Here is a 22,315-nt window from a genome sequence, read left to right as displayed (position 1 = left end):
TGTGCCCTTGATATAATAAACCATAGTAGAACATTTGTCACACATGAATGCTAATTGTCTGGTTCCTGAACCTTACCAATTTTGAGACTCCTCTCAATGTGGTTCTTGGCAGTGTTTGGCTGCCTCTACCCTTGATCCTCTAGGCTTCTAAGGAAAAACACATCACTGCCTGGTTAAACCTTCATCTCATCAGCCCAAGGCCTCTTATCCATGAGAATCTTCACAGAAGCAATTTCATAAATAGATGCCTTTGGGCTTGAAGACCCAATATAGGACTCTCTACTGAGTAATTACCTGCTTGGAGATTTGAATACCTGCTCCACAACTTTCCAGTTGTTATGGTTTAAGGTCTGGTATAGTGATGCCCCCTGCTTCACTCTTCCTGCTAAGGATTGCTTTAGCTATTCTGGGTCTCTTATCTTAGCAGATGAATTTCATGATTGCTTTTTCTGTTTTTATGAGGAATGCCATTGGGATTTTGATTGGAATTGCATTAAATCTGTAAACTGCTTTTGGTGGTATGGTCATTTTGATAAGATATTAATTCTGCCTAACCTAGAGCGAGGTAGATCTTTCCATCTTCTAAGGCCTTCTTTGATTTCTTTCTTTAGGGTTCTATAATTTTATTTATACAGATCTTTTACCTCTTGTTTTGTGGGTAGCTTTCAGAGAGGTGGCAAATAAAAATTCTGAGGGTCCTTGGTAACTAAAATATACGAGTTTGGATGATGCATTTATTATATATATATATATATATATTACTGAGAAGTTAGCTTAGGCTTCTAAACTAAAAAAAAAATGTGGATTTTTGGATAACTTTAAAATATCCATTTCAGCTTACTATCATTTGGATGACTGGTTAAGACTGTGTGCATGGCTTGTAGACTTTAAGATACTGTGTGCACAAGCACAGATTCAAGTATTTTTGACATAATCCTAGAATTTCTGGGGCTGCTATATATTGTTAAGATTTTAATTTAAAAAATATTAAAGTAAAGAAAAAAATATTTTAAAAGGTAATTATATTAAATGGCAAATGAATGTTTAAAGAAATCATTAAAAAATTAAAAATTATTAAAATGTGAATTGCTCCAGGGCAAGGGCTTAAAAATCAGTTAATTAAGGAAGTCTTCATTTACTTCCACAAGAATAGGGTTCATTTTCACAAACAAATAATAAACTTTTAGGTAAAGTGTCCCAATATAAAAAATGTTAGCAAATATCTCAAACTTATTCCCACTTTGAGTAGTACAACTAATTACAGAAAAACCTGTTCTTGAGGCACTGTGATGTAGATACTTGAAGAAGAGACAGATCTGATCATTATCAAAGTTAATCATCCAGGTGCAACAACTGCCCAGTGTATGATTTACATTCGTGCTGTAGCACAATCACAAATTAGTACATAATGGACTTTTAGGTTCACCTGCCAATAATCAAAGCCACTAAGTTAAATCCATGATAAAAAAAAGCAAAAAATAGGGGCTGGGGTTGTGGCTCAGTGGTAGAGCGCTCGCCTAAAACGTGCAAGACACTGGGTTTGATCTACAGCACCACATAAAAATAAATGAAATAAAGGTATTGTGTCCAAATGCAACTAAAAAAAAACAATTAAAAAAAACAAAGCAAAAGGTACACATATAACCAATATGTTTGTATTAGGAAAATAAAAGATCCTACTATTATAAAATATACAGTAGTAAACCATAATAAGAATGTATTTCATAAGTAAGTTTTTATGCTTATAAATTCTCATTAATTTGATTCTTTGTCAAAATAAATTTAACAAGTTTTAAAAAAATTTAAAAAATTTAAACTTTAACTGTAAATATAACTTTCATAATCACTATAGATTACTGTTTTTTATGGAGAGAACAGGGGAAAAAAAACATGAAAAGTGGGGAGGCATTTTAAAGGTGATACTACAGAACATTTAAATTATAAATGTTGAAAAGGTAAGATTGGAACTCAAAATTTTAAAAGAAAAAAATTAGTAAAATGAAATATTATTACCTGGGGAGCTTTTTATTTTAAGGGTGAGAGAGAAAGAGAGAGAGAGAGAGAGAGAGAGAGAGAGAGAGAGAGAATTTTAATATTTAGTTTTTAGTTATTGGAGGACACAACATCTTTGTTTTTGGTGCTGAGAATCGAACCCAGGATGCACGCATGCCAGGTGAGCGTGCTACCGCTTGAGCCACATCCCCAGCCCTACCTGGGGAGCTTTCATAAACTTCATATACTTTCCCAATTTCACCACCTAGTTGTGAATCATCTTTTCACATATCAGGGAAAAATAGATATATCAAAAGACATACCCTTCTCAGGAATATAATTTATAATGTGTAAAGTTCATGAAGCTATGATAGCTGAGTAAGGTGATATGCACATTTTTTAATACTCTGTTCAATTACTACTATTCTCTTCTACTAACTCTAAAACCACAAGAAAACAAAATACATGAGTTTTGAAAAATAACTCACTTTTTGTGAAGGAACTCTCCCGCTGCCACAGCAACAGGGCGATGTGCTGAATAAACCAAGTGGTAAACATTTTCACAGTCTTCATTGGAAAGGGCTTCTTCACTTCCACTGAAAATTTCAGAAAGTTAACAGCTGAACCAAAATAAGCACATATTTTCAGTTCTACTATTATTTCAAAATTTGAAAGTTCAACATAAAAGTTGAAGGCACACTGATTTTAGTTTCCGCCTTATCTTACTTTGAAAGTACTATTTCACTATATAAAAGACACAATCATTATAAAATGTTCAGAATATGTAGATAAAACAGGGAGAAAATAAAATATATATTACTTCCACACACACATATTCTTATACAATGACTATTCAGCTCTTTAAATGTGCATAAGATTTTTGTTGATATGTTCTGGCAATATTTTTGTCCTTGTTTCAGAGAAATTACTATGCTATATAAGTCTTTTTTCCAGAACTGTATTTTTAAAATTACATTTTAGCGCCATATTTACAGTACTATTTGGTGTTCTTAATAAATGGATTCTGTAGGAAAAAACATTTCTTTCTCAACTTTCTATTTAGGCATTCTTAAAAAGTCTGCATCATTTTTTAGTTGGTCATAATATGTCTTTAAGTACTCCCCCCACCAAGAATATCCATATTATGACTGTTTTAAAATGTCTGATATAATTAAAGATTAACAACAACTATATGGGAAACAAAAAAAATGTACACATTTTTGACAACATGTAAGGGTTTAGAGCTCATGCCCCAAATTGACATCTGCAAATGCCTCAGGAACTAGGATGTTGAGGAATCTATCATATAAAATTAGAATGACCTGGTCAGGAAAAATGAAAATCAAGGATGGTAGTCAGCCTAGAAACATTTTTTCCTCAATAATCTCTGTTCCAATATTATAAGTCAGAAAAACAGAGTAGTGTTAGCAAACAAGACAACTGTCAATAGGTGCTGGGAAATAACAGTAAGTGTAAGTAGACTGGCTAGTCCATAAACTTACTTTCTTTATCTGTCCATTCCATATTCTTGGGGTTATGAAATTATAATTGAAAGACACAATTTTAAGACTACCAAAGAACATTAGATTATAACAAGAGGCTTTTTGCTCTAAAGCACAAATGTCTCTATGTCCAATTTATACCAAAAATTATAAGGAGGGGTATAAGGCTAGGGTTGTTTCCCAAGTTAGATATCATTAGTCCACTGGCTAATACCCTCAAAAATTAACAGTTTAACATCAAAACAAAACAAAACAATTTAACATGACATCTTAGGAACCCAAGCTCAAAAATGAAAGGAAAACAATGTGTATCAAATAGATGGACGGAATGTAACAGGATGTTATATTTAACTTTACCTGAAGTTTTGGGAGTTTTAGTATGGCAGAGATCTCACAAATCAAGTAAAACAAGGTCAAATTATTTTTTTCATGCACGTGCTATCAGACACAGGAAAGCGGGTTTGGGATGCTTAGCTTATTAACCAACAAAATAATAAGTAACTAGAAATTAGGAGACTGAGCAACATAATTGGTAGAAAAAATTTCTTCATTTTCTAACTTTATTTACTGGAATTGAACTTGGGGCACTACCACCGCGCTACTTCCTCAGGCCTTTCTATTTTATTTTGGGACACTGTCTGGCTAAGTTGCCTAAGCTGGCCTTGAATTTGTGATATTACTGCCTCAGACTTCCAGAGTAGGTGCAATTACAAATAGGTGGGATTACAAGCAGTAGGTGGGGTTCCACCATATGTTACTAATATGGTTTCTTTAAAGACAGAGATATCAGAGTGTTGTGGTACTCTGAAGCCTTTCCCTAAGCTAATCTAGAACACCAAGTTTCAGAAAATTTCAATGAAAACGTTATGAATATCCTTTAAAATTATAAGAAATTTTAGAAACTAGTATCTGGTGCAGGGATTAAAGAGTTCTAAAGATAAAATGTTTGTGGAGCAGTCCACGGTAGGAGAAAAAAGAGAGTATGGATACCAGGGACTGCATAGTATTTCAACCATTCACAAATGGTCTTGATTTCCTTTAGGCCATGTATGTAATATTGAAAAGGAACATTTCTGAATAGATTTAAAAGACTCTACCCAATAGAACTACCTTTAGGGCAAACAACTTCCACACAGAAAACATAAATGCCAGGAGTTATAGAGATCTTTGAGGAATTCACAAAAGCACCAATGTCTCCAATGCATTTAGAATATCTGTCAGAACTATAGTGTTAACAATTTCATACTTAGATTAAGACATTATCTGCTCTTTCCACCCTTAATAAACATGCAGTTATATATGGACACAATGTCTTTAGTTTATTTATTTTTTTACGTGGTGCCGAGGATTGAACCCAGTGTCTCAAATGTGCAAGGCAAGCACTCTGCCACTGAGCCACAACCCCAGCTTGAATTCTATATTTTCTTTACATCTCTATTCTCACTCATTTCTAACCCAGTAGTTTATTCATTCATTCCCCACCAACCCTACTGGGAATAGAATCTACGCACTTATAAAACCACTCAATCTTGTACATTTGTGGGAAAAGTAGAATTTTTCCAGGCATACAAGTCTCAGAAGGTTTGAAAACACCCTTGAAGGAAGAAATCTAACTTATTTAGATAATCTTTGGAGACTGAAATAATTACTCTGCTGGAAAAAAAGGAAGAAGAAATATCAAAGTAAAAAATAAACGAGCTGTCTAAATGACCAAGTACTGAAACTAAATAAAAAAGGCAGACAGCCAGATATATATACATACAGTCTAATGATACAGATCTCATCTCAAATTCCAGACAATACCACTGAAATATATGAATGGTTAGAATGTCAGGATACTGTATTATTCAGTGCAAAGGTATCAATAGCTGGTTAAATTCACCAGAAAACCTAAGGGCCGAATACTTTAAAATAGATTTTAGAGGGGAAATAAAACTCTTCATAATTGATTATGAAAAATATTTTATGATCAACATTCAGGAGGAAAGGTAAGGCAACAATTATAAGACTTTTATACATTATCCTTAAAAAGTAGACAGGAAGTAATATGAATGAAACAATGTATAAATTCAACAAAATAAATATGTATACAATTATGTGCAATATGTGTTTATATATTGTTTTCATTTACTTATTTTTTAGTGCCAGGGATCAAACTCAGGACATTGTGCATATTAGGCAAATGCTTTACCACTGACTAACCTCCTCAGCTCTAATGTTTCTAAACATATTAATAAAATACAAAAATTGACCAGAACATTCAGAACATATTCTGAGATAACAGAATAAAATAGAAAGGAAAGCTTTAAACTTTTTTTTGTGTGTGTGGAAAACAAAAATATACTATTGAGTTCTCTATAATAAAACTGGAAAACAGAGATGTGCCATGGTTTCAGTAATAATGGCAGTTCCCTCTGATCCCAAACCATGCCATTACCTCTCCTATTTCAGTCAGCCAGATCCTGCTCCAAAGTAACTATGTATGGCAAGGCAGTAACCCAAAATAATGGACATACAGGAAAGATACAACCGGATCTGATGAAGTACACTATTGAGGCGTTGGAGAAATATGGAAAAGAATACTTCAACCCATATTAAGGAGTTTGGCAAGATGTATAACTCCACCTGGTATTACTTCATGGGGAGCAATTTTGTATTATGTGGTACATGAAACCAAACATTTTTTCAACTTCCAACTGGGTCAAACCGCTATTTTTCTATTAAAATCTGGTTAAAAGCATAGATTGTGACACATACCCAATGATTCATCCAAAAATGAAGACTGAAGACTAAATTTTGAATACCAAATACTGAATTCTTCAGTCCTTGCAAAGGGAACAGACTAATCTTTGAAAAATTTATTGTGTTTTGTACAGGTCATTCTCTGCACAATTTCATTATGGTGATAAAACAATTAGCACAATAGCTTAAAACAGGGTGTGGTGGTGCATGCATGTAATCTCATCAATTCAGGATGCTGAGGGAAGAGAATCACAAGTTAGAGATAAGCCTCAGCAATTTAGCAAGGACTTAAGCAACTTAGCAAGATCCTGTCTCAAAATAAAAAGTGAAAAAAGCTGGGGATGTGGTAAAGTAGTTTATAGCAGCTCAATTCACAATAGCTCAACTACGGAACCAACCTAGATGCCCTTCATCAGATGAATGGATAAAGAAAATGTGGTGTATATATATATATACACAATGGAATACTACTCCCTAAAGGAATATGAAATTATGGCATTTGCAGGTGAATGGATGGGGCTGGAGAATATCATGCTATGTGAAATAAGCCAAACCCGAAACAGCAAAGACTGAATGTTTTCTTTGATAAGTGGATGCTAATCCATAATGGAGGTGGGGGTTATGGAAGGATGAAGGAAATTTTGACTGTGCAGAGAGGAGTGAGAGAAGAGGGTGTGATAATGTGAAGGATGGTGGAATGAAATGGACATTACTACCCTATACATGTATGATTACACTACCAGTGTGATTCTATACCATGTTCAGCCAAAGGAAAAAGAAGCTGTGCCACATTGTGTACAATGTATCAAAATCTATTCTACTGTCATGCATAACTAATTAGAAGAAAATTAAAAAATAAAATTAAAAAACAAAACAAAACTCTAGCCAGAGCAATTAGGCAAGAGAAAGAAATAAAGGGCATCCAAACTGAAAAAGTCATCATCAAATTGTCACTGTTTGCAGATGACATGATCTTAGGCAAATGCTTTACCACTGACTAACCTCCTCTTATACATAAAATCAACAACAAAACCTAAACACTCTGCTGGAAGAAAACAATTACAACTAATAAATTAACTCAGCAAAGTTGCAGAATACAAAAATCATCATTAAAAAAAAACCTTCAGCAGCACTGCTATACACCAACAGCAAATTATCTGAAATAGGAATCAACAAAGATTTTCACCCAATAGCTTAATATAGAAATTATTCAAGAATCAGTAAAATCATGATTTTTAACCAGAAACAATTGGAAGAGACTGAAATTAAATTTTTATGGAATATACTTATTGAAATTTGACAAGAGAAATGATTACATTAAACATATGGAAATATTACGCACACATTTTTATACCAAGGGAGGCAATGCAGTCATACTTTAGAAATAATATAACTTTGATATGTGTAATTATAATTAACAATTGATTAAAATGTGATTTATTCATAAATTTAAAAAAACATAGTAATCCCATTTATAATACTTACAAAAAATGGTAAAATACAAAAGGATAAGTTTAACAAAAAGGTGAAAGATTTCTACAATGCAATCTATAAAATGCCAGTGAAAGAAACTGAAGAGGGCACATGTAAATGAAAAGAGATCCCCTGGTTCATGGGTTAAAAGGATTAGTGTTTTAAAAATGTCTATACTGCCCAAAGTGATCAACAGAACTAGAAAAATAGAACTAAAATTTGTATGGGTTCACAAAATACCACCAATATCCAAAGCAATCTTCAATAAAAAGAACAAAGCAGGAGACATTATATTACCTGACTTCAAAATAAATTATAAAGCTGTAGTAATCAAAACAACACAGGACTGGTAAAAAAAGAGACATAGACCAATGGAACAAAACAGACTAGAAGTAAACACAAGCATCGATAGTCAACTAACTTTCAACAAAGATCCAAAGAATACACATGGGAGAAGAGATGGTATTTTCAGTAAATGGTACTAGGAAAATTGGATATCCACACACAGAATAAAATGAGACCCCCATTTCCCACCCATTTCAAAAATCAACTGTAGGAGCTGGGATTGTGGCTCAGTGGCAGAGAGCTTGCCTCAAATATGTAAGGCACTGGATTTGATTCTCAGCACCACATATAAATAAAAAATAAAGGTCCATCAATAACTAAAATGAATAAAATAAATAAAATTTAAAAAAATTCAACTGTACATGGACTAAAAGACTTATGTAAGACATGAAATCGATAAAACAAAACAGGGGAAGTGCTTGAGGGATATTGGAAAGGCCAAGAATATTCTGGAGAGGACCCCAAGAGCAGAGGAAACAAGAGCAGAAAAGTACAGGAAATAAAAGCCAAAATGGTATTACATTAAACTACTAAGTGTTTGTACAGCAAAGGTACAGTAAAGAGATGTACAACATATAGAATAGGAGGAAGTATTTCCAAACTATATACCTGACAAGAGGTTAATATCCAGAATTTACAATAAACTTCAAAAACTCCAACAGTAAAAATCCAGTCTGATTAAAATTGGGCTATAATCCTAGAAACTTGGGAGGGTGAGACAGGAAGATCAGAAGCTTGAGGCCAGTCTCAGCAATTTAGAAAGACCCTGTCTCAAAATGAAAAATAAAAAAAAAAACCCCAGGGATGTGGCTCAGCAGTAAAATATCCCTGGGTTCAATCACCAGTAGTGCAAAACAACAACAACAACAACAACAACAACAACAACAACACTATAACAAAAGGTTGTCAACTCATCCTAGTAAGATGGCTACTATCAAAAAGACTAAAGATATCAAGTGTTGGTAAGAGTTAAGGAAACTCATACTGTTAGTGGGAATGTAAATTAGTTCAGTCCTTGTAGAAAACAGTATGTACATTCCTTCAAAAAATTAAAAACAGAGCTGGGGTTGTAGCTCAATGGTAGAGAGCTTGCTTGGCACTGGTAGGGCACTAGGTTCAATCCTCAGCACCACATAAAAATAAATAAATAAATAAAATAGAGATATTTGGTCCAGTACAACAAAAAAATTCAAAACAGAACTACCATATGATCTACAAATATAGATCATATATCTACCCCCTACTGAGTATATATTCTAAGGAAATAAAATCCCTACATGGAAGAGGACGTCTATACTCAGGTTCACTGCAGCACTACTCACAATAGCCAAGAAATGGAAGCAATCAAAGTGTCTATCAACTAATAAATGAAGAAAGAAAAGGTGATATATATACGAAAAGAAAACAATTCAGCCATGAAAAAGGATGATAGAACTAGAGTTAGGTGAAATAAGCCAGGCATATATGTGGAATGTAAAAAAAAACAAACAAACAAACAAACAAAAAAAACCCTGATGTAGAAGTTGAGGGCAGAATGGTATTTAGGAGAGGCTGGGGAGATTAAGAGAAAGGGAAGGGTGAAGAGACCCCAATAAATGGCTACTGAGTTAGATACACAGATGTTCAAGTTTAACATGGGACAGCAGCATGACTATAGATAAGGATAATGTATATATTTACTTCAAAAAGAGGAAAGTATTTTCAAAGTAAAGAAATGATAAATGTTTGAGGAGATCCACATATTTAACCTAATTTCAACATTACACATGTACCAAAATATCATGCTACCCCATTACTATGTACAATTTTATTTACATTTATTTATACTCTTTTTTGTGTTGATGGGGATCAAACCCAAGGCCTTTCACATGTTAGGCAAACATTCTACCATTGAGTAGATAATTGAGTTATAATTGAGTCATATCTTTAGCCCCATACAATTTTTGTTTTTATGTATGTGCTTAAAAAATAAATTTAATTCTAAAATGTCAAATTTATTAATGATAACAGATGTGTATATAATACTGTATTTAAACAAAACAGAACTGTATCATGTTCAAATAGAATTTATTCTAGAAATGCAAGGGGTGCTTACCACTAGACAAATTTATTAATTTAACTCAGGTTCATTAGTGGATAAAAGGAAAATCTCAGGAAACTCATTTACAAATGGAAAATTTTATCACGGACCAAAAGATACCACAGAAATCACAGAAACTAAAAACTTTAATTGCCTCCCCAGAACAAGAACAAAACTGTCTTCTATCAGTGACACTATTAATAGTAATAAAGGAACTGGCTATGCAATTTGACAAGAGATGAAAACTTGTAAGGTTAGGAATTGAAATTGTTTGCAAATAATGTAACTTACTTAGTACAAGTAAACAGAATGAACAAAACATCAGAAGAAATGAGAGTTCTAATCCAGTATACCTATAAAACTAACATAAAAATTGAAGGTTTCTATACCTCAGCAACAACCAAGTAGAAGCTAGGCATGGTGGCCTATAATCCAAGCAACTCAGGAGGCAGAGGTAGGAGAATAGCAAGTTTGAGGCCAGACTCAACCAATTAGTGAGGCCCTAAGCAACTTAGTGAGACCCTGTCTCAAAACATAAGAAACCCACCAAAACAAGAAGTAGAAAATACTAAATACCAATTATATAGCAATGAAACTACAAAGTTTTTAAGAATTAACATATACTAAATAACACAGAAGATCACCATGGAAAATTGAGCTCTATGTATAAGACCTAATGATATCTCAGCAAAGAAATGCATCTTTTCATGAATAAATGATATGATTTAAAAAAACTTCCATTTTCTCCTAAATTCCATGAAGTTCTAATATTTAAAATACTAACCAAAAATTTGAAGCAACTGACAAGTATATTTTAAAAATTCTTATCATAGAAAAAAAGATTTTAAATAGATCAGAGAATCTACCAATAAGAGAAGAGGCTGGATTTTAAAATATATTATAAAGCCAAAATAATAAAAAGCATGGTATAAAGGCAAAAAGGTATAAAGAACTCAAGTATCTGTAGACCCTTGTATAGTTATTTAGTTCATGACAGGTGTGTCATTATAAAGTATATAGAGAAGAATGTGTAACAATTTTGCTAGAAATCACATTCTCTTACAGATTCTACTTTTATAGTCAAACTTGTAATGAAAAAGCTATTTTTCTTAAATAGCTTTCTTAAAATTGTTATTTTAAAATCTATTTTTGATCATCTTGTAAATAAAACAATTACCTGCTTTATTTCTTATCTTTTGGTTTTATATACATTCCAAAAAGCCTATTTGAAAAACCTATCCCTTTTGAGAGACCTTCCTTTTAAAGACTTCTTTCTCTGTTTTTGTTTAAAGAGGAAGATATTTCATTGGTAATTTCTGTAGATTGTATGAAAAAACTTTAATATGGAGGAGAGAGACAACAGTCAAAATGAAAAACAAAAACAAAACAAATCCACACACAATCAAAAAAAAAAAAAGAGAATACTTTGGAACAAAACCTTAAGGTATTAAAAGTAGAACCTGAAGTGATAAATATATTTAAGGGCTTTATATACAAAAGGATATTAATAATGCAGAGAAAAGGGCATTAAAATATCAAAATATTAAAAAATAAACTCACTGAAGTATTAGAGTAACCAATCGAATAGCTGCCACAGCAACATCATATTCTTTGTCAAGTGTCATTGATACAATGTGATCCTAAAAAAGTAGTTATAAAAAAATAAAGCATAAATATGAAAAAGCTGAGAAAGACTTAAGATTATGTATTCTGAGGCATATGTGCCACACTAATGATAGGTTAAATGTAAAACTTTATTCTTGAAATCATATTCTCATAGTTCTACTCTCACAAAGGAGATGCTAGAATGTTTGTAATTTAAAATCTTTCTCGTCAATTGGCATTCCCAGAACACTGTGACAGGGAAACCTTTAGTTACAAAATTAATACATTCATTAAAGAAGATATATAAAGAAATAATTTTAAACAAGAAAGACATTTTTAAGGAAACAAGAACTCTTGTGTGTATTTGTGGTAAATAGATACTCACTCATTTATTTCAGGCAGGTTTATTTAAAGAATATGTAGTAAAGAACAGGAATTAAACACTTATTACAGTAATGTCATTTGATAAACTAGCTAAAAGTACAAGGTTATAATGAGAAATAATGTAGGTACTATGAAAATAATAAGCTCACTGTTCTTAATGCTTACCTTGAATCGGTTAGTGAATAGCTCCAGTTTGGGAAATAATTCTCTATTGGTATATAGACTCTGTAGAGCTTTCAAACACTTCAGTCTGACTTCCCCTTGCTTCAGAGATATAAATAAAAACACAAAAGAAGCAGTTAATTCCATGCCAAAAAGATTATAATAAAAATACTGAAGTCTTTATGAAGAATAAAATAATTTCAGTTTAATCATTTAAAAATACATTGAAAATCCCTTAGTTTCTTGTGAATCTGTGTCAAACATTTATCAACTCTGACCATATAATGAGTATCTCTCATATTATTCGGTGATACTTAGAATTTTTAACTTATGATCATAATTAGAGAAGAGAATGCTCATTTGTTCTATATGTAATTATAGAATAATACTGTGGCAAAACTTAATTTCATATTAAAGTTATCATTTATTGATGCAACAAGTATTTACTGGATGCCTTTTACATTCCAAGGAGAGTAGTAAGGAAACAGAAACAGCAGAATGTTTAAAACACTGGGAAAATGACACAGTGTAGAGTCCTGGGGGTGCGAGTTACTAGAGGAATATCTTTAATATAAAGTCACTAATTAAGAGTAAAGGTTGTTGGCACAGTGTAAACAGAATGTGTATGGCATCATCTAGAAATTTAGTCAACACTCTCAAAGGATTCAAGAGATTATTATTATTATTATTATTATTGGTACGGGGGATTGAACGCTCAACCACTGAGCCACATCCCACATCTCTCAATCAGGGACTACATATACAAAAGCAAGACAATAAGCAACTCAATGAGACCTTATTGCTAAATAAAATACAAATTAGGGCTGGGGAAGTGGCTCAGTGGTTGAGTGCGTCTCAGTTCAATGCCAGTTGCCCCTCCAAAAACAAAACAAAACAAAATGTCAAAAGCACATGCACACGCGCGAGTGTGCGCACACACGTCTAAGTACAGGGATATGCTGGTAAAAGATTTAGTAACTCATTCTGGGGAACAGGGACCACTTTGTTACACATGCAAAGATCCATAACATAAATATACCTTCCATAGATGATACTGAACTACCAATGAACTATCATTGAACTCATTTATGGAGAAGTGTGTATAATCACCCTCATGCAAGCTAATTCAACTACTTATAGCACAGCAGTGAATGAGGTGATATTATCTGTTAAGGTTAGTTATAGCATGTAGGAGAAATATGAAGTGTTTATACCAGGTGCAATTAACACTCCACCCAAACTCCCTTTACTTGTTAATTCTTCAGCCTCTGTCAACTGCTAATGATTCCTATACACACCTTTCTCTGAAGAAACCACCATGGTTGAAAAGACCCACCTGGCACAGAAATTCCTAAGAGGTTATGTTTCACCTTTCCTCCCCTATTCACTCCACTCCACTCTCACCTTTCCCAGACTAATGCCCATAACCAGAGTAGAAATACATAATGGTAAAACAGCCTAACTGTCTTAACTCTGGCAGGGCAAACTTTGAGATGTAATTTATTCTCTAGAGTTCGTTGTGAGATTGTGCAGAGTCTAGACTTATTCTGAAACCACCTGTTGGGCTGTTTCCTGCTTTATCATATTTTCCAATAGAATACTCCTGAGTACAAACCTAATCATGTGCTACAAAACAATGTTTTGCTCAATCAGGGACTACATATACAAAGGTGATCCCAGAAGATACAATGGAATTGAAAAATTCCTAGTATCTATGGACACTGTAGTCATCATAACATCATGGCACAACTTATTACTCATGTGTTTGTGTTGATGCTGGTGTAAGGAAACCAACTATGCATATACAATTATGCACAGTATATAATATTTGACAATAATAGTAAATGACTTACTAGCTTATGCATCTGCTATATGTTTTATCATTATTTTAGTATATATATATATATCTGCTTATAGGCAAAAAGTTTATTATAAAATAATATACTATGTTTAGCTCACAGCAGCTTTACAAAACCTTGTGATTAGTCACATGCAGTTATTGTGTTTATTCACTAAAAAAATGGCCAGGTGACACATCTTTCAGAACATATCACCATTGTTAAGACACACAACTATACTGTTAGCACAATAATTCCTCAGGTTTGGCTTCTAGGGAATGTGATCTAACTTTTTTGATGAGATTCTGAGGTTGGATTACTTGAAGACTGGATTGTTATGAGGAAGAATCCAATGGTGATACGTACTGACAATTCCTGACACAGAACAGTATTGTATTTTGCTAGGGTTTTTACCTGTGGGTGAAAAAAAATGTGCACTATTAACTTGTACACCATTCTGACATTTGAGGAAGCAGGGTGAATAACAGTTAACTATAAGAACTGTGGAACTAAGTATTTGCTGCTATATTGTACTATGATCCTAAGGAGAAAAAATAATAAGATCAGGCCATTAAATTTCCAGTTCAAAGACAGTGCTGCCATTTTTTTTTTGAAATTTAATCAATTTTCCTATGACAAAATCAGAACTATGATAGGAAAGAAGTGGGGTCTAAAAAATATCTGGGTGGATGTAGGTGAGGACCTTTAATTCCTAGTTTCTTCTAAATTTGTGAGCCTAAAAGTGACTCATACCCCTTGGTAGAGGAGGCATGATTCCTCCCTATCCATCCCTTTATTGAAAGACTGTGGAAGTTTAAATTTTGGCAGGTATCTTAAGGACAATGCTAGCAGCCTTCATCATGATCTACAGAAATTTCCACTTAGGTTAAGGTTAAATCTCTTCATAGATAAGATCACAAAATAGCAGATAAGTCAGTATCACCTAATCATTCAATGCAAGAGAAACATACTATGGTTTGGATATAGTTTCTTTCCTAAAACTTCATTTGCTAGGAGTTTGGTCCCCAGTTCCCCACGTAATGGTATTAAAAGGTGGTAAAACAGGTAAGAAGTGGAGACTAGTGGGAGGTTAAGTGAATAGGGTCCACCCTTGTGAAAGCACTAATGCTGGTCTGGTAGGAGTGGATTAGTTCCTAAGAGGCTGAGTTGTAATAGAGAGCCTGGCTCCTCCCTGTCCTTTTTCTTTTACCTTGCAAACTCTCTCACATCCACTTCTACTATGTGATCATTTGCCATGGTATAACAAGAAAGTCCTCACCAGGGGCTGACTAGATGGTGCTGCTTGATCTTGGACTTTGAGCACCCCATATATGTGCTAAATAAACCCACTTTAAAAAATAAACTTCCCAGAATCGAGTATGGTTATAGCAACAAAAAATGAACTGGGGCAGAGCACAGTATTGTAAAGAGTAGCAAGGTTCAAGCGTAACAATTGAGGATTTACAGAACTGGCTCAAAGGATATGGTCTTCCGGGAGGGAAGATAAGTGGAAAGTCAATGATGAAAGTATTATATAACATATATAATGAGAAAAGATCAACAATGGATGAGTAAAAGGCTGAAGATAGTTGTCTTAATGTACAGTCACAACCTCAGATGTAAGATAGCATGACTGACTTTTCCCTAACCATAGACTTGACATCAATGCCAAAAAAAATGAAATTAATACATCCAACTTCACACAGTAAAAATTATAAGCTGGGCATGTGGTGCAAGTCAGTAATCCCAGTAACCTGGGAGGCTGGGCAGGAGGACCATAGGTTCAAGGCCAGCCTCAGCAATTTAGCAAGGCCCTAAAAAACTTAACGAGACCTTGTCTCCAAAAATAAAAAGGGTAAGGGATTATAGTTCAGTGATAAAGCACTCCTGTGTTCATTCTCCAATATCCTCTCCAAAAACCCCACAGATTAAAAAATAAAATAAAATCTTCAAATATGAATGCTGTTTAATACAGCACCTAGTGCATATTAGCTGCTCAACAATTCTTTTGATACCATTACCTATGGATATAGATATAGTAAGGACATGAATTGAGTTTCATTTTCACCTGTCCAGCAAAATTCCCAAGCAACCATCTCTCCTCCCAAGTCTCGTTTCTTCACCTATAATGTGTCCTGCCTATACCACAGGACCTTAAAAATTAAATAAGGTAAGGTGGTATTCATGAAAGCAGTTCAGAAAACTGGAAAACAACCTGTTGCTGGAATGAAAATTCTCAATTGCTTTTTTGCTAAGTGCTCTACTATGCTCTGCAGTTATTTCTATTATAGTACACTTAATGCTTTATTGTTTTCCCATTACAAGAAAATTTTATTCAAATATAAATGTTGTTTAACACAGCATCTAATGCTTATTAACTGCTCAATAAATATTTTTAATAACTACATAAATAAGAAAATAAAAGCATCAAGGATGAAATTATTTGTTAGAGGAGAGAATTGGGTATTAACAGAGATTCTTTATTCAAAGAGATTCTTTTTTAACATTTGTGCAAAATACTTCTGTAAGAAACATCAAGTGGTATAACAATATTGCATAAATAACAGTAAATGTGGGTTTGTAATGAGTTATATCTTTAAGGGACTATAATTTATGCTCCCCGGAGAATATTTAAATGGAAATACTGTGAAAGAGTTAAGAAGAACTAAATTCAAGTGGACTTTCCAAAAAGGTATGTGTTAGTATGTGGCAGGAGTACAGGGGTAGAGAGAAGATTCCCTTGAGAGGGACAGTTTTGGCAACTTTATGAGAAACAGGATTCAGGATGAGTCAAAAGAAAGAGAAGAAATGAGGTGGGTTAAAAAAATATAGATTGTTAAACACTACAAAGATTCTGATAGGGGGATTAGCATATACTAAGAGGTATAAAAATAAATGTACACACAGGTGCTATGGTTTGGGCATAGTTTTTCCCGCTGAAAACTCAGGCAGAAGCTTGTTCTCTAATGTGAGAGTTTGAAAGGTGGTGAGAACGTTTGACTTTATAAGTGGATGAATGTTTCTCTGGCAGAAATGGGTTAGCTATTGTGAAAATTCTACTTGCTTTTCCTCTTCTTTACAAACCAACTGCTGTGAAGCCCTTACCAGAAGCCATGCAGATGCCAAGGTCATGCTCTTAGGCTTCTTAAACTGTGAGTCAAAATACCCCTTTCTTTTTAAATTTTCCTGACTCATATGCAGTAACCAAAAATGGAGTAACAAGCAAGGTAAAAGCAAAAGTAGTACAGAACGATACAGATAAACTATAAGAGCAAGGCAATTAGAATTATGAGCATAAATCCTCAAAGATTTTAAGATATTTAAGTCTAAAATACATAAATTATGAATGCAATTTCAAAATTAGGCAAATTAGGCACATTTTGCATCACCATGAAGGGCAGAAATAAAATGGCTAGGTAGAGAACCTACAGAAACAACTACTTTTGTTGTTAGAGATTTTCTTTCTGTTGACTAACTTACAGCATAAAACTTTTTTTTTTATTGATTGTTCAAAACATTACAGAGCTCAAGACATATCATCTTCCATACATTCGACTCAATTGGGTTTTGAACTCCCCAAATACATAACTTACAATTTTAAAAAGTTTGTTTTATTCAGGAGAACAGATGAGGTTATAACCTCCAAAGTTATAAAATCAAGACAAAGTTTTCATCAGCTCATTTGGAAGAGGCATAAGATGAATCTGAAGACAGAGGCTACAGGTTCAAGAGGGTGCAGTTTCAATCAGATGAATGAAACAGGAAGACAATGACTCATTCTCAGAAAAAAAGACACAAAGAGATTAGAGTGGGAATGATAAAAGAAAAATGTAGAGGGGATTACTTAATACTTGCAATCTTTAAAAAATAAAATAATTGAGGCTGATAGAGATTTAAGAAATAATTTGACTGAATATTCATATGTTTTTATCAACAATGTACAAGGGAACTCACTTCCCCTCCTTCACCTAGACAATGGATTTCTATAAAAGCAGTTTAATAATTTTTTAATTGATGGTAAGAGGCCAGGTACGACGGTGCACACTTGTAATCCCAGCAGCTAGGGAGGCTGATGCAGCAGGATTGTGAGTTCAAAGCCAGCCTCAGCAACAGTGAGGTGAAACTCACTACTGCTATTGTATTTTGTCTCCAAATACAAAAAAGGGCTGAGGATGTGGCTCAGTGGCTGAGTGACCCTGAGTTCACTTCCTGGTACAAAAACAAAAACAAAAACAAAACAAAACAAAACTGATGGTAAGAAACACCAAAAATTTGGTTTCCCAAGACTTTGTGGTCATACATTAAGTTCTTTTAAAACTGATAGCTGTCACATAAATTCAGAAGAATACTCTACTGCGGGAATAGGGGAAAGAACTGGGATGGTAGTGGTGGGGAGTAAAAGTGCAAAACTTTAATCCAATCCTGCAAAAGAGACTGTCTTGGTGAATATAGGAGTGTGTGTATGTATGATGAGTGTGCACTGTATAATTCTACATTCTCGTAGTGAAGTAAAATCTAGTTGGATTAACTTGAGGTGGACTTAGATGCAAAGGTTCCAATTTCATATAGGGAGTAAACACAAAACAAAACAAACAGAATCTAGCTTGGGATTTATTACTGCAAAGAAAAGGGTGTTAAAATACTTACAGAAGATATATATTCAGGAAAAAAACTCACTACATACTAATTAGATTTCCCTTCAAATGATGATCTGGGGACAGGGAGAGGTAAATATCTCTTTTTATCATCAATTAAAAAAAGATAGTCACGGGAGGTGCATGATTGTAATCCCAGATACTGCGGAGGCTAAAGCATGAGGATCACTAGTTCCAGGATAGCCTAGGCAACTTCGTGAGATATTGTCTCAAGATAAAAAAATTAGATGGGACCAGAGTTGTGGCTCAGTGGTAGAGAGCTTGCCTAGCATGCATAAAGCACTGGGTTCGTTCCCTAGCATCACATAAAAATAAACATATAAAATAAAGGTAATGTGTCCATCTACAACTAATATGTGTGTGTGTATATAATTAAAACAAATAAATAAATAATTAGAAAGGGCTAGGGATATAGTTTAATGGTGAAGTGACCCTAGGTTCAATCCCAGTATAAATAAATAAATAAATATCTAAGAATATATGAATTTTATTTTAAATATTTATTTTTTTAGTTGTAAATACAATACCTTTACTCCACTCTTTTATTTTTATGTGGTGCTGAGGATGAAACCCAGGGCCCCGCACGTGCTAGATGAGCTTTTTACCACTGAGCAACAATCCTAGCCCCTATAATTGCATTTTTTTTAAAGAGAGAGGGAGAGAGGGAGAGAGGGAGAGAGGGAGAGAGGGAGAGAGGGAGAGAGGGAGAGAGGGAGAGAGAGAGAGAGAGAGAGAGAGAGAGAGAGAGAGAGAGAGAGAGGGAGAGAGAGGGAGGGGGAGAGAGAGATTTTCAATATTTATTTTTTTAGTTTTGGGTGGACACAACATCTTTGTTTGTATGTGGTGCTGAGGATGGAACCCGGGCTGCACTCACACCAGGCGAGCGTGCTACCGCTTGCGCCACATCCCCAGCCCCTTATAATTGCATTTTAAAAAATAAAATGGCTTCTGGGCTGGGGTTGTAGCTCATTGGTAGAGCACTTGCCTAGCATGTGTGAGGTAACGGGTTTGATCCTCAGCACCACATAAAAATTAATAAAGGTATATATAAAAAAGGCTTCTGATAGCTATTATGCTAACACAATGATTTAAATTGTTATAAAATTTCTATGCTGCTGCTTGGCACAGTGGTGCATGCTCACAATCCCAGCTACTTGAGAGGCTAAGGCAGGAGGATCTCAAATTCAAGGTCAGACTGGATGTCTTAAAGAGAGCCTATCTCAAAGTAAAAAAAAAAAAAAAAAAAAAGAGGATAAGTTAGTAGTAGAGCAACTGCCTATCATGGGTATTGCCCTAGGTAAACAATAACCAGTATTGGGGGTTGGGGTGGAGGGATAGGGGTGGATCTTCATGTTTATGAATACCTGGCAGTTTGAGCTATAGAATGTCAGGATTTTTTTTGTTGTTGTTGTTGTTGTTGTTTGTTTTTTTAATAAAAATTTCCATAGTTTTTTCTTCTTACCCTTGGTTATTTTGAGGATTACTTATTCAGGACTTGATGATATAGGATTCATGTCAAAGTCAGACCCTTTTTAAGAGATTAGAAGTAGAAATTCATTTTTAGACCAAGTAGTTTAGATTTCATCAAATCTGTTTAACTCTTTTAAAACACTCTACTGTGATAAAACCCTGGAAAATTCAAAACATGAATGTTACTTAGTTTTTAGCCAGGGGCAGTGATGCACACTTTTATTCCCAGCAACCTGTGAGGCTGAGGCAGGAGGATCACAATTAAAAAAAAAATTCCTTCCTTCCTTCATTCATTCATTTATTTTTGGTGTGGTGCTGGGGATTGAACCCAGGGCCTTATGCATGCTAGACAAGCACTCTACCAACTGAGCTATACCACCAGCCCTTATTTATTTATTTTTATATTGTGCTGAAGATCGAACCCAGTGCCTCACATGTGCTAGGCGAGTGGTCTACTGCTGAGCCACAACCCAAGCCCCAGAGGATCGCAAATTTAAATCAAGCCTCTGCAACTTAGTGATACCCTGTCTCAAAAAAAATTAAAAAAGGGAATAGAGCTGTGGCTCAGAGGTTAAGTGTCCTGGGTTCCATTCCTGGTACAAGGAAAAAAATAATAAAGGTATTTAGTTTTTACATATTAAAAGAGACAAGAATTTTTTTTTTATTCCAGTAAGAAAAAGAGCTAATTATCTTCTTGGGATATAATAGGCATTCTCTTGTAAATTCAGATATAACAGGTCATTTTGATTTAAGATAGCATTGCATCTAAATACGACAAACTCTTTATATAAGGGCCAATGACTCGAAGTTAAATCATGGTCTTCAAATAAACAGTTACTATGTTGAATCATTTTAAATTTAATATTACTACAACTATTTTTTAAAAAATATTTTTTTATTTTTTAGTTGTAGTTGGACATAATACCTTTATTTTATTTATTTATTTTTATGTGGTGTTGAGGATCGAACACAGGGCCTCACCCATGCTAGGCAAGAGCTCTACCGCTAAGCCACAACCCCAGCCCCATTACTATAACTTTTTAAAAATCAACTATTGCAATTTTGATTCCTTGCATGCTAGTACTGATATGAGCACCTATTCTAAAGCTTAGAAGATATTACTTACCCTGTCATGAAGAGTCCAGCCAACGTATTTCAGGTAAACTGTCATTTAGAAAGGCATCACTACACATTTTCATCCATACTCCAATCTCTTCAATACAAATAGATCTAATGTCAGCAATAGCATCTCTAGAGCAGAAAATTTTAAAAAAGGAATCTCTAATTAATATCCAAAGCTGAAATGTATTCTTAGTCACTTTCAACAAGCAGCAAATATAATTTCTAACACTGTATTTGTATCTGAACTCTCAAAGCCCTCCAACTAAAATATCTTGTTTTTTTTAAATATAGTTTCTGTGAAATATGAAGACACCTTATTTTGGTCTAAGTGCTCTGTTTTCATTGGGATGGGTAATGACGTTTAGAACTTTCTCAGAACCTCACAATTATAAATATAGAGCCAATAAACATGTTAAATCTCCTAAGAAAACCAAAGTGTCAACATCCAAGTACAGAATAATGTATAGGTCAAAAAGTGTTTCTCTAAAGAATTGTTATCTTTATAACCTACCACATGTCTAATGAACTAAAAGAAAATTTTTATGACCAAGAAATAAATAAGTTATATATCAATGGGAAAATGATGTAAAAGCCAAAATTATTTAAAAATGTGCAACAGTCTACAAAATCTAAATCATGAAGTAATTTATTGTAAATTAAACTATACTTTGTATAATTATCCTACACATGTGTAGAATGAAGTTTATCTCTTCCTTTAAATCATGGGTCTTTCATCTTTTATTTATTTATTTATTTTTGATGGTGCTGGGGATTGAACCCAGGGCCTTAAATGTGAGTTAAGCACTCTACTAAATGAGCTATATCCTCAGCTCTGGTCTTTCATCTTTAGTTAATTTGTTTTTTAGGCTGAGGAATTGGGAATAATAATCTACTTTTGTTAAAATGAGACCAATCTTGGTGAATATATTATGAAGTCATAGAAGA

At 33.9% G+C, this 22,315-nt stretch overlaps 1 non-coding gene and 1 pseudogene across 2 annotated transcripts in view; both read right to left on the bottom strand.

Annotated features, from left to right (window-relative positions):
* Positions 1 to 22,315, bottom strand: part of LOC144374022 (solute carrier family 35 member G2-like) — a 100,719-nt pseudogene that overhangs the window by 10,392 nt on the left and 68,012 nt on the right. Inside the window, exons 5-8 of the transcript XR_013433564.1 lie at positions 21,375 to 21,499; positions 12,289 to 12,387; positions 11,695 to 11,774; positions 2,481 to 2,588 (exon numbers count right to left, since the gene is read on the bottom strand). The product of XR_013433564.1 is annotated as a solute carrier family 35 member G2-like (transcript). The remainder of the gene's footprint in view (positions 1 to 2,480; positions 2,589 to 11,694; positions 11,775 to 12,288; positions 12,388 to 21,374; positions 21,500 to 22,315) is intronic.
* Positions 20,554 to 20,628, bottom strand: Trnaa-agc (transfer RNA alanine (anticodon AGC)). The gene has a single exon. It is a non-coding gene; the product is annotated as a tRNA-Ala (tRNA).

Source organism: Ictidomys tridecemlineatus, unplaced genomic scaffold, assembly GCF_052094955.1.
Source record: "Ictidomys tridecemlineatus isolate mIctTri1 unplaced genomic scaffold, mIctTri1.hap1 Scaffold_55, whole genome shotgun sequence".
NCBI classification, from domain to species: Eukaryota; Metazoa; Chordata; class Mammalia; order Rodentia; family Sciuridae; genus Ictidomys; species Ictidomys tridecemlineatus.
This window is presented reverse-complemented; position numbering and strand designations above follow the sequence as displayed.